Genomic DNA, 12,297 nt, shown 5'->3' with positions numbered 1-12,297 from the left:
GAAATGAATTCCTGCTCAGAAACCGTTTATGACTTGTTCCCCAGATAACCAAGAGCTTCTGGCTGGTTTTGGCATGCTGACACATCCCTCTGCAATTGCTCTCAAGTCAGCTCATGACTGTGCATCTTATTTCCATAATACAAGCTCCATGGAGACACCTATTTATTTTATCTCTTCCTCCTCCGCATGCCCACTCCACCCCCTCCTCCCTGAGGGTGCCTGGTGCCCACGGTGTGCTCACCCAATGAATGCCAGGGAGGGCTGAGTGAGCGGGAGGGCTGGGTGGTTTGCTGGCTCAGGCAGGAGAGCCCTTGTGTCTATTCCCCCACCTGTTACACACGGCCTTGCTCCCCCACTATTTTAGGTCAGACTGCCTAGAAGCAGAGCCTGAGGCAGGGATTCCTGTGCAAGTGAGGTTTCAAAGGAGGGCTGTCAGATGAAATTGTAAGGGAATGAGAGAAGCAGAAGGGGGCAGGGAGGATGCTTGGCAAACAGGTGGGTTCAGCAGAGGTCTCGCTTCAGCTGGTCCCATGAGGAGCTCTGGAATATGAATGGTACTGCAAAGTTTGTCCCTCCCTGAAACACGGAGATTGGCTTATTGTATCCCAGTATCATTCGATTGTTGTTTCTGTCTGGAAACAACCAGCATTTCCAGCCAGGCATCTCCAGTAGGCTGGGGCAATTCTCAGAAGAAGGAGTCAGCTGAGAGCAACTCACACTAACAGCAGCTGGGGGTGGGTACCTGGCACAGGGAAGCTGGGGCACTATGCCCAGCAACTTGGACGTGCAGCTCCTGGCCTGAAGCTGCCCCTCAGGGTCCACTGGCCCCAAGGTTTAAGGCTGCCTGAAACCTCTGAGGCTGGGGGTTGGGAGCCCAAAGCAGACCTCCAGTCTGCCTATGGAGCTGTTTATGAAGGAAGGTTTGTAGTGGGTTGAATAACCACCTGCCCCACTCACGTCCATCTGGAACCTGAGAATGTGACCTTATTTGGAAATAGGGTCTTTGCTGATGCAGTAAGTTGAGGATCTCAAGGTATAATTATCCTAAATTTAGGGTGGGCCCTAAATGCAATGACTAGTGTCCTTATAAGAAGAGGAGAGGACACAGAGACACACAGGGCAGAAGGCCATGTGATGACAGAGGCAGAGATAGGAGGGATGTGTCTACAAGGCAAGGAACACTAGGAGCCTCCAGCAGCTGGAAGAGGCAAGGAAAGATCCTCCCCTGGAGGCTTCAGAAGGAGTGGGGCCCTGTGGGCACCTTGATTACAGACTTCCGGCTTCCTGCACTTGGGGAGAATAAATTTCTGTTGTCCTAAGCCACCCAGTTTGTGGTAATTAGTTAGGGTAGTCCTTGGAAACTAACTAAGGTCTGGTGCAGTGGGAAATGCACCACCCTGCCAACCCCAGGCTAGGAGTTTCCCTGACACTCACTTCTTGTGTGACCTTGGCAATTGTTTTCCCTCCCTGAGCCTCAGTTTCCTCACTTGTAACTGGAGAGGAGTAAACAACCTGCCAGGGCACAAGGCTCACCTGAGATTACCAAGCTGAATTTATTCAATTTATTTAAAGAAATATGGATTCCCAGGTGCCCTCCCACTGAGCCCTGCCAAGGTGTGGTCACGTGTCAGGTAACTCTGACCCAGCAGGCAGGCACCCGCACTTGAGTCCCCATTTGGGCATCCCTGGAAGAGCAGGTTTCTGAGGAACCTTCCAGCTCTGGCTCTATGAGAAAGAAGAGTCTGAGAGGAGTCCATGGGGGCGGATGGGTGCCTGCAGATCTGCTGTTGAAACAGAAGAGGCTAAGTGCCAAAGGGGTTTGTGGTGCGTTCTCACAGACATGAAAACGACGGCAGAGGCGGGCACAAAATACCCGCAGATGCACAGACATCTTCGAAGGGAGGGGAGGAGTGGTTGTCTCCAAAGTGGGGGGGTCCTAGGGGTCTGGTGGGCGGCACACACCCTATCTGATGTCTATTGTCTGTAGGTTTCACGTTTTTTTAACCTTGTGAACGTATGACTTAAAAAAGAATCAGTATGTTTTAAAACAAAAAGAAAAAAAACCCTGGTGCTTGGAAATAAATGTTGAAGAAAGAGAAAGGTGTTCCTTTGCTCCTCCCTTCCCCCACTCACTGCCAGCTCCCCGGCAGCAGTTCTGCCACTGGGTCTATTTGTGTATTTGTCTACTTGTGTATTTGTCTGTTTGTTTGTCTGCCGCCTTCGGTGCCCTGTGCCCAGCGGGGGTGGGGGGGGTGTCCCAGGAGGGTAGGCTTGCTGCCCGGGATCCTCAAAGCTAGGAGTGGAGGATTCCACACACAGCAGTCAAGTGTCTGCAGCAGAGGCTGAAAAGTAGCCCCAAGAGACAACACAATGGAGGTGCACGTTTGATGTGATAGCACAAAGCCTTGCACTCAATTAGTATTATTATTTTTATTAGCTAAAGTGCCAAATGAGTGGTAGAGACAGAAAGTCCTATGGATTCCAGGAGAGGAGAGAGAGCTGTGAACTGGATGGCAGGGAGGGCTTGATGGAGGAGGGAGGTTCCAAGCTGGACAGCTAAGGTCAGGGAGCTGACCAGAGAAGGGGGCGTTTGGCGCCTCCTGTGCACCGTCTTTCTAAGCGGCACATTTTAATGTAATATGTTGATGTGACGGTTGCTAAGACCAAGATGAAAAGACATCTGGAGCAGAGCTTCTCCAGCTCTTTGTGGTCAAGAGCCAATTGTTTTCTTTGTAATTTCTAATCAACGACGGGCCCCTGTCAGAATGGCCATCATTTAAAAGTCTACATATAATAAATGCTGGAGAGGATGTGGAGAAAAGGAAACCCTCCTACACTGCTGGTGGGAATGTAAATTGGTGCAGCCACTGTGGAAAACAGTATGGAGGTTCCTCAAAAAACTAAAAATAGAGTTCCCATATGATCCAGCAATTGTACTCCTGTGCGTATACCCAGACAAAACTATAATTCAAAAAGATACAGACACCCCTATGTCCATAGCAGCACTATTTATAATAGCCAAGACATGGAAACAACCTAAATGTCTATCGGCAGATGAATGCATAAAGATGTGGTATATATATACACAATGGAATACTACTTAGCCATAAAAAAGAATGAAATAATGCCATTTGCAGAAACATGGATGGACCTGGAGATTATGATGCTAAGTGAAGTAAGAAAGAGAAAGACAAATATCATGTGATATCACTTATATGTGGAATCTAAAATATGACACAAATGAGCATATCTACGAAACAAAAACAGACTTACTGATATAGAGAACAGACTAGTGGTTGCCAAGGGGGAGGGGGTGGGGGAGGGGAGGACTGGGAGTGTGGGATTAACAGATGCAAACTAGTATATACAGGATGGATAAACAACAAGGTCCTACTGTATAGCTCAGGGAACTATGTTCAGTATCCTGTGATAAACCATAATGGAAAAGAATATGAAAAAGAATATATATGTGTATAACTGTGTCACTTTGCTATACAGCAGAAATTAACACAACACTGTAAATCAACTATACTTCAATAAAATTTTTAAAAAATGATGGCTGTCTTCTTTTGTAAAATATAACACGAAAGAATTGCTGAAAAAAATGAAACGAACAAGAAATACAATTTATTTAAATTGGATTCAACTGACATAAATTGACAGTCGAATTGCTAGGAAAGTATCTAAATGCTTGCAGACACTTTCTGTACTTGTCCCTGGATCTGAGCAAGTGGTTTGCAGAAGGGCCCCCGATGGCACTTTGAGCAGCCCTGCTCCAGAGAGGGTCTCACAGGGCAAGAGGGGGAAACCTTCAGAGAAGATGGTCACAGGGTGGGACCTTGAAGACGTGGCTTCCCAGCCCCCATCCTGCCCCTCCCACTTCCAGGCTTCTCCCCCAACATTTTATCTGACTACACTTCTCCTGGGAGCAGCCCCTGGGGAGACAGGAGGCCCAGGCAGGGCTGTGTGGCATCCCGGCCTGTTAATAATTCAGAGTGCCTTCACACTGTGTTATTTAAATATTTTTTGACATTAGTCTGAAGGAGAGGCAGAGCCCTGAGTGGCGGGTGCAGTGTAGAGGAGGGGAAGCTGGCGGCAGCCTGTTTCTCCTTTACTCTCCGGGGAAATTTAGCCCTGCCCCGAGTTGCTGACCCCTCGCCACCAACAAACATTCTGCCAGTCACCAGCCCGTCCTCTTTGGAAGGTGCTTTAGTAAACAGCTCTTGTATTGAGCATATTCCTTGGCGAGGGTCTCTATCCAGCTCCCAAGCAGCTTGTCAAAGTGGGTCCTCTTACTGGGAAGTGCTGGAGAGCACAGCTATCCAGTCCAGTTATAGGACCAGTGATGTTATAACACCCAGCATTTGAGCCTCCTCCTGGACAGCTGCCCAGCAGGCCTCCTTTAACTGGCTCTGTTAGGGAACAGTTTATTAACTTGTTTCCCTGCTATGATGGGGACAATGATAGTAAGAATAAGAATAACTACCCTCTCTTGACTCTGAACCAGGCACTGAGCTCAGCACTCGACACCCATCCTCTTATCTAATTCTCATAACCCTTGGAAGGAAGTGTATTATTCCCATTGTACAGACAAGCAAGCTGAGGCCCAAAGTTTTAAGTGGCTTCCTGAAGTCACACAGGTGGTCCGCGGTAGAGGCAGGTAAAGCCAGTTCTACCGGACTCTAAGCTCCCCTTCTGGACCAGGGCGTGGAGGCCTGGAGTGAGCAGGGAGGAGGAAGAGCCAGAGCAGAGGCTGCAGGTGAGTTTCTCTGAAAGGGGCTGGGCCAGGGACAGTGAAGAAAGCCAGGCTGCTGGGCAGCTGGGCAGCTCTTTCTGGTCTATGGGGAGAAGTTGGGGCTGAGAGCAACCATCATCTTCTCTGTTTCCTTGGAAGAGGAAGGAGGCGGCTCTCAGGCTCTCCCGTCCTCAACTCTGGGCCCCAGCTCGCAGCAGAGGACACTGAAGGTTATGACCTCAGCACTGGCTCCTGGGGGAGGGTTTTACACTCCACCCTCTCCCTGGGGCCGTGAGACAACAGTCAAGCACTAGCTGACCAATGAGCCCTAGGACACTCCTCAGCATTCGAGCTGCAAGATGATGAATATCGATAAAGGCTTGAAGCTTTTACATTGTTTTAAAGGTTAAAGATGGGACATATGATCAGGCGAGACTAATTACCGCCTTCCTTTGCCCCCTTTTCCCATCACCCCCAGGACAGAGAAGGTCACTGGGTCAGGGAGGAAGAAGGCTGGGCACGAGGTGGGGAACTTGGTGTGGATCTTCTCACCTCCCCGCTGGCTGGGCTGAATCACTGGGGGCCAGACACTAGAAGCCCCAGTTATGTTTGAACAACTAAGAGTAGAGAGACCAGCACCTTGCTTTCTGGCTGTAGCTCTGGGAAGGCAGACAGTGCCAGAAATTTAGTGATGGTTCCATGGGGTCCTGTGCAGCCCCACTGGGAGTCCCCAGACCCCTCCATGGGATGCACCCCTAGGTCTTTCTGCAGGAGCAAGGATGATGCAGAGGTGAGGCTAAGGGCTGGCGGGGCCTGACATGGGAGGCAGGCCAAAGGACAGAGTGTGGACCGCACAGAGTAGATCAAAATTGAGCCATGGACCCCAACACACCCATCCTGGGAAAGTGCCTGGACCCCCAGCATTAGAACCAGCCCTGGAGAGGATGAGGATAAGGAGGGATATCCTGATTTAATGGAGTTGAAGCATGAAACAATTTAGAAACCACTGCAGTGACTGGAAGTTTATCTGGAAGTTAATGAATTAAATTCTATGTTATCTGAAATGATAGAGGGGTGAATGTGACTTATGATAAAAATTAAGCTTAGGAATAGGAAAAGGAAAACTTACATGTTTGCGTGTCAGAGTATAAGGAATGTGGAATAATGTTCCTGGAAAACTGAGTCCAGCCTTCCCCTGGAATTTCTGCACTAAGGATCCCGGGAGGCTCAGCCTTCCTGCCCATCCCGGGATGACCACCCTGGGATCTTCACGGATCTCCTGAAGCAAAGGGACCTTACTGGGTGACAACCTAAGATTCACCTTCATGGTTCTTCCCTGCTAAGTACAGGGTGTTCTTTCTGGCTCCTTCTGGGGGATGGAGAGAGAGACAAGCCCATGGGGGATGTATGTCCTCACGGCACCCAGTGCAGGGAAACCTAACACATATAGAACATCTGCTATGTTTCCGAACCTTGTTAGACACGCACACGTCAGCTCAATTCTGCGTGAAGAATAGATAGCACGTGCACATAAAAGTGATGAAGCGTAATTGACAACTGACCATGCTTGAACCCACTGTCGCTCAAGGACTACACACAGCACTCACTCCTTACCGCAGCCTGTGAGGTGTGATTGTTCCCAGTTTACAGAGGAAGAAACGAATACCAGTGAGGTCAAGGTCACGGACCAGCTGAGTTAAGATTTACCCCCGTTGGTCTGACACCAAACACCCTGCCCTCTCTTTCCTCAGCTCTCATTCAGGGTCAGAGTTCCCCACCCAGTCAGTCCCCCTGTGCTCTCATCCTTAGGGCCGTAGACTCACCCCACTCCGAGGTGCCTGCACTCAGCTAATCACAGAGCCAGGAGGGACCTCGGAGCTCTCGGAGGCTGAGCTGGTCCCCCCCTTCCCCCAGCCTCTGGGAGACCCTGCAGAGCCAGGGAAGCGAGGAGACAGTGCGGTGTCACTCTGTACCCTCCAGCAGCCAAATGTGAATGCTGTGACCCCCAAGGGGATGACGACACCCATTTAAAAAATATTCTTTATTTATTTTCTTTATTTTTTTGTCTGCGTCGGGTCTTAGTTGCGGTACACGGGGTCTTCGTTGAAGCATGTGGGTTTCTCTCTAGTTGCGGCGTGTGGGTTCCAGAGCGTGTGGGCTCTGTAGTTGCGGCACACGGGCTCTCTAGTTGAGGTGCGAACTCAGTAGTTGTGGCGCGCGGGCTTAGTTGCCCTGCGGCATGTGGGATCTTAGTTCCCCAACCAGGGATTGAAGCCGGGTCCCCTGCATTGGGAGGTGGATTCTTTACCACCGGACCACTAGGGCAGTCCCGGCAACACCCATTTTTATCAGCTGTTTCTAAGCTTAACACACAAGAAGACTAGCACTGGCTGGTGTCAGGGAGACCAGGTGACAGGTGGGAGTGATCAGCGGTCAAAGGTGTAGAGCTCATGGCTGAAGGTCTGGGGCCAAGAGTCAGGCCTCAGGCAGGAACAGAGGTCAAGATAGGAGGGGAGAATAGTTGTGGGGAAGCTGTCCTCAGGGAAAACTGAGTCAGAGGTTTCTGAGAAGCAGGCAGTGGGGGAGGGGGGGGCAGTGGAGGGCGGAGTGTCGTCTGGTCAGGCCGGAGTGGCTGGCAGAGTCGCCCTCCAGCGAAGGCAGAGAGGACCGTGCTTGGCTTTCAGACTTTAAAGGCCCCGTGGATGTAGAGGCCCTTCTGGGGGACCCTCTTATTCTTCAAGGAGATGAGGCGTGAAGATTGGTGTTCTGCAGTTTTGTAGACTTGGTAAACCTGGAGGTGAGTCAGGGTATTCCTGGATTCTTTTGACAACGTTAGGCACCTGGAATCGGGGTCCTTCGGCGAAGGTTCACCTGGTCTCTGGGAATGTGGTGCCGACATGGTACCGAGAAAGGCGAGGGAAGAAGGCTGGCTCCACCGTGCTGGGGGCCCGGGGAGCTCTTCCCAGGACACGTCCACATCCAGCTTGCTAACACCCCGAGTCTGAGAACCAGGCCTGGAATCGCTGCTGGGCCGTGGGAACGTGGGGGAATGCAGCTCGGGCCAGGGGTGGGCAGAGCTACCGCCGTGGAAAAGGGCAGAGGCAGCATCGGGAGCGCATCCTCTCAGCCAGGCGTGGCGCCAAGCCCCTCAGAGTCCCTGGTGACCTCTGCGTCCACAGCGACCCTGGGAGGGGGCGGTCAGCTCCCCATTTACATGTCACGTTCCGACCAGGGTCCTGCGGCCAGTAAGTGGCAAAGCTGGGCTCTGACTCCCGAGCTCTGACCCGCTTTGTGCCGTTGGCGCCCTGTCCGGGATGGGCCTCGCAAAGCTGGAGGCCCTGGTAGCAAAGCCCGCCCGGGACATGGTTTTGAAACTGTCCTGTGAGCAGAGTTCATCTACCCTTTTTGCCCCCTTCCTTCCTCCCCTGCAGAAGCAAGTCTTGCCGCCAGCAGTTCGACCCGAATTCCCTCCGTCGCCCTTTCCTCTGGGTTTTACTTGAGGTCAGCTGGCCACAGCTTCCCACAGATGTGAAAAAGGAAGGGCTGCCAGGAGTCCAGCCTCTCCCGGCCTCTGAGAAAATTTGCATCTTAATGGAGAGGGGATTAGCGGCCTGGGATCCTGGGAGATGCCGGGGAAGGAGTCTCCGGTGGCCCGGTTCTCAGCCCGGGGACAGAAGATGGGGGTGCTGGGGCAGGCCCTGCCAGGGCTCCTGGCTCACGCCTGGCCGACTCTGCCAGCGAGGGCAGACTCCGCTGGGCCGGCTTCTGAGAACTGGGCCCGGCTCCAGGCTGGGCCTCAGCAGGTCCCGAAGGCTCGAGCCTCGCCGCTTCCCCATGACACACACAGGGCTGGGCCTCCTCTCCACCCTCTTCTGTGGAGCCTGGCCCTGGCTGGGGACCCACGGCCAGCTCCGCTCCTGCTAGCTCATTTCCCGGCACCATCTGCCCCTGGACCAGCTGTGAGCGAGGGGGTTGTGTGTGTGTGTGTGTGTGTGTGGGCGCGGGAGCGGCTGGCCAGCCTCTAGGAGGTGGAAAGCAGGCGTTGGCGGCCCGGCAGGCTGGCTCAGGCTGGGACAGCGAGGCAAGCAGGCGGGCAGCATTCTGGAGGAATTTCTGAATTACCTACTGGCTGGAGCCAGAGGGCCAGAGCGGGCCTGGCTGGCCCAGCTGGCGAGGCCCCTGAAGAGTCTTCTTCCTGGCTGTGAGGCCTTGCCGCCTCCCGCCGGCCGTCTCTGCCCGCCCGCCTCTGAACCGCGGCGTGAGAACTCCAACCCGAAGGGGGTGGTCAGTGCCCCCCCTCCCCTCTCCTAGGGAGACAACCAGGGCCTAAGGCGGAGGGACGTGTCCTTCCCTGACCCCTGCCCTCACCTGCAAGCTTCTGAGGTCAGGGCTGTTCTTCATCTCTCCTTTCCTCCAGAATCCCAGATTCCATCTGGCCGAAGCCAAGAGGAGGCCTCTAGTCTCACCTCCACTGGAGTGTTGCGGGAGGTGAGGTGATGGGTTGGCCGCTGCAGCTCCCCCAGTTCCGTCCCCCAGACAGGAAGGCCCTTTGCGTGCAAATGTCCTCTCCCTCCGACAGGACGGGCCACATAGTCTGTGGGGGTTTTGTTAAAAAATTGTTAAGAATTTTAAGAGAGTGACAGCAGAGCATGAAACCAAGCCCCAGGCCCTTCTAAGTCCGGCCCTGTGTGACTCCACAGGCTGCACCCATAACACCAGCCCTGCTCCCAGAAAATCCTTGGCCCCCCTCAGCCCCACCCCATCTCTCTCCTGGACCACGTCTTTGCGAACTTGGCTGGAAGGCAGGTCTGAGCAGACAGACATCCTCCAGTTCTGCTTCTTCACGTCTGACACTGTCCTCAGTGGCAATGTCTGATGCCCCACCCTGACCTTCCTCCCAGGGAAACTGAGGCAGCAGGAAGGCCTGGGGACTCACCATCCTGTGTCGTACCGCCCATCCCAGACGACTGGGGAGGGACGGTGGTGGCGGCTGCGTCCGGGGCTCCCCTCAGCCGCCCGTGGTGTGCCAACCCCAGGGCTCTGGGTGGGGCTCGGGTGGCGGAGAAGTTCCCACGCTGGTCTTCTGTTCCCATCAGTGCCATCCTCCCCGAGGGGCGGGCGGGAGCGGGGACATTCAGGGCTGCTTTGCCGGCTCCAGACCAGGCGTCCGCACAGCCAAGCCCGGTTGCTTTGTCCTTTGTCTCCACCGCACAGCGTCTGGCTCAGCCATCACCTGGCGGGGTGACTGCCCTGGGGGACAGTGGGGCCTGGGCCCAGGAGTGTCCTGCTTGGGAACTGCGCTGGGCTCTGCTAGCAGCAGCCAGGCTGAGGTCAGGGAGAAGAGGCAGGAAACCGCCCCTCCAGTCGCGGGGAAAGGCCTGGTCCAGAGGGACCACGGCTCTGCCCTGGCAGCCCCTCAGCCCACAGCCTGGGCGAGACACTCCTGCCTGCAGCCTCATCCCCGGGCTCCCACCAGTCTCAGGGACGAGGAAGCCCACCACCCTCCAGATAGGGTTGCACTTAGGGCTTGGCGAGGGGCCCAGCAGTCTGTGTGCAGGGTCCCACGTAGTCTCACAAAAGCCATGGGAGGTAGGTCCTATTATTATAAGTGAGAGTCAGATTAGCTGAGAAGTGGGTTCCAGGCCACAGGGCTGCCATGTTTTCCCCCGCGCTGCCCTTCCTTTGCGGACGTCATCATGGTGGCAATGTTTGTGTGGCTGTCTGTTCAACGTGCGCCCCCCTGATCGGGCTTAAGCTCCACGTCGCTGAGTACCGCTGCCGTTTGAATTCACACGTGGCCCCTGGCACACACAGGGCCTGGCACATAGTAAGACCCCCATAAAGAACAAGGGAAGGAAGGAAGGAGGGGGTTGAGTCAGGATTGCAACACAGGTTGGCCTGACGTCCAGCCCACACCCCTACCACCTGGCTGCACTGCCTCCGTCTAACCCGCTCTCCCTTGACATATTTCTGCTGGGCGAGTAGGGCCGGATGGGGCCCTGCATCCACCCAGGCTGGGAAGGGGGCAGGACTGAGTTTGGCTCCGTGAAAGGAGTCAGTCACCCTGTCCACCCCGCCCCATCAGGGGTCCTTACCACTGAGGCTCTGGGGAGGCTCTCCTTCATGGGAGACTCCACTGGGCCGGCTGGTTCCTGACAGATTTATTGCCTCCCCAGCCCTGTGAGGCTGGGTGGCAGGGAGTGTGTCACCAGGGAGGCCTCCTCTGGAAGAAACACCTGTGTTGATCTCCAGTGAGCAATCCAGTCCTCAGCTTTCCGGTGCCCTTGGAACACCATAGGGTTCTTTCTGATTCCATAGTTTGGCTGGAGCCGCAGCCTCGGGGCCAGTACTCCTGCCGTCTGGAGCATCTATGGGTGTTCACCCTAGACATGTTTGCAGTGGACACTGCCAGGCTGCCGGGCGGTGTGTCTGCTGGAACCGTTCTCGGGAAACCCCACAGCTGGGCTGCTGAGAGCAAGGATCTGTCCACTCTTTCTCCCATCCTTTGACTGTATCCACTCAATATCTCTGAGGTCCTCCCCCTCTGCCCCAGCACGGTGCTAAGCATGGAGATCCATGCGTGGACAGCTCAGCCCAGACTCCAGGGCTGACAGTCCGGTTGGGGAGGGCCATGTGTCACCAGCGGACCTGCGGAGTGATGGCGAGCTCAGGGAACCCGGGGAGGGTGGCCGGTACCCTCCTAGGAGCCTTTGGGCTGCAAGTACCTCAGAGGGTGGAGCCCTGCTGAGAGGCTGGATATTTAATGGCCACGCCCCCATCCCTTTCTTCTGTCACCTTTGCCCTCAGCCCACCTATGCTCCCCTCGTCCCGCCCACCTCCACACACTATTCTTGGGAAAGGCTTGGGGGTGAGTCTTTTTGGCTTGGACACTTTCCTCAACTGCCTTCCAGAAACCCCCATTCTGGGGCCCCCTCTTCCTCACCAGTCTGTCCCCCTCAGTCCCCTCTGCTGGTTCTTCTCACAGACCTCGCTAAGGATTCTGGAGCCCCCCAGGACTCGGGCCTTTGTCCCTTCACTTCCCTCTGCACTCAGACCCTCAGGGACCTCATCTGGTCTTGTGACGTTCAATATTATCTATATAATATCCAGGACTTGCAAACACATCCCCGTCCAGACCCCTCCTCCAAGCCCAGGCTTGGACTCCAACACCTGCTCCACTCCCCTCTGCAATGTCTAATAGACATCCCTAAACTAATCCCCAGTTTTCTCTCTCTCCGCCCCCGACACCCAAATCTGCTCCAGCAGAGCTCCCCTCAGCCAGCTCAGTGATGAGACTTCATTCCTCCAGCTGCTGGGGGCCTGAGCCTGGGGGCCACGTGATGCCTCTCTTTCTCGCACAGCCAGTGCCCCACGTGATGGGGAGCATGGTTGGTGCCACCTTTAGACACATCCAGGGTCCGCCCACACCCATCACCCCACCACTTCCTCCTTCAGCTCTTGCCTCCATCATTGCAATAGCCTCTCAGTGGATTTTCCTGATCCCGCCTTTAAATCCCTAAAGCGTATTCTTAACACAGCAGCCAGAACACCCTTTTCAAAGA

Source organism: Balaenoptera musculus, chromosome 2 (genome assembly GCF_009873245.2).
Source record: "Balaenoptera musculus isolate JJ_BM4_2016_0621 chromosome 2, mBalMus1.pri.v3, whole genome shotgun sequence".
Taxonomy (NCBI): domain Eukaryota; kingdom Metazoa; phylum Chordata; class Mammalia; order Artiodactyla; family Balaenopteridae; genus Balaenoptera; species Balaenoptera musculus.
Note: the sequence above shows the minus strand (reverse complement) of the source record.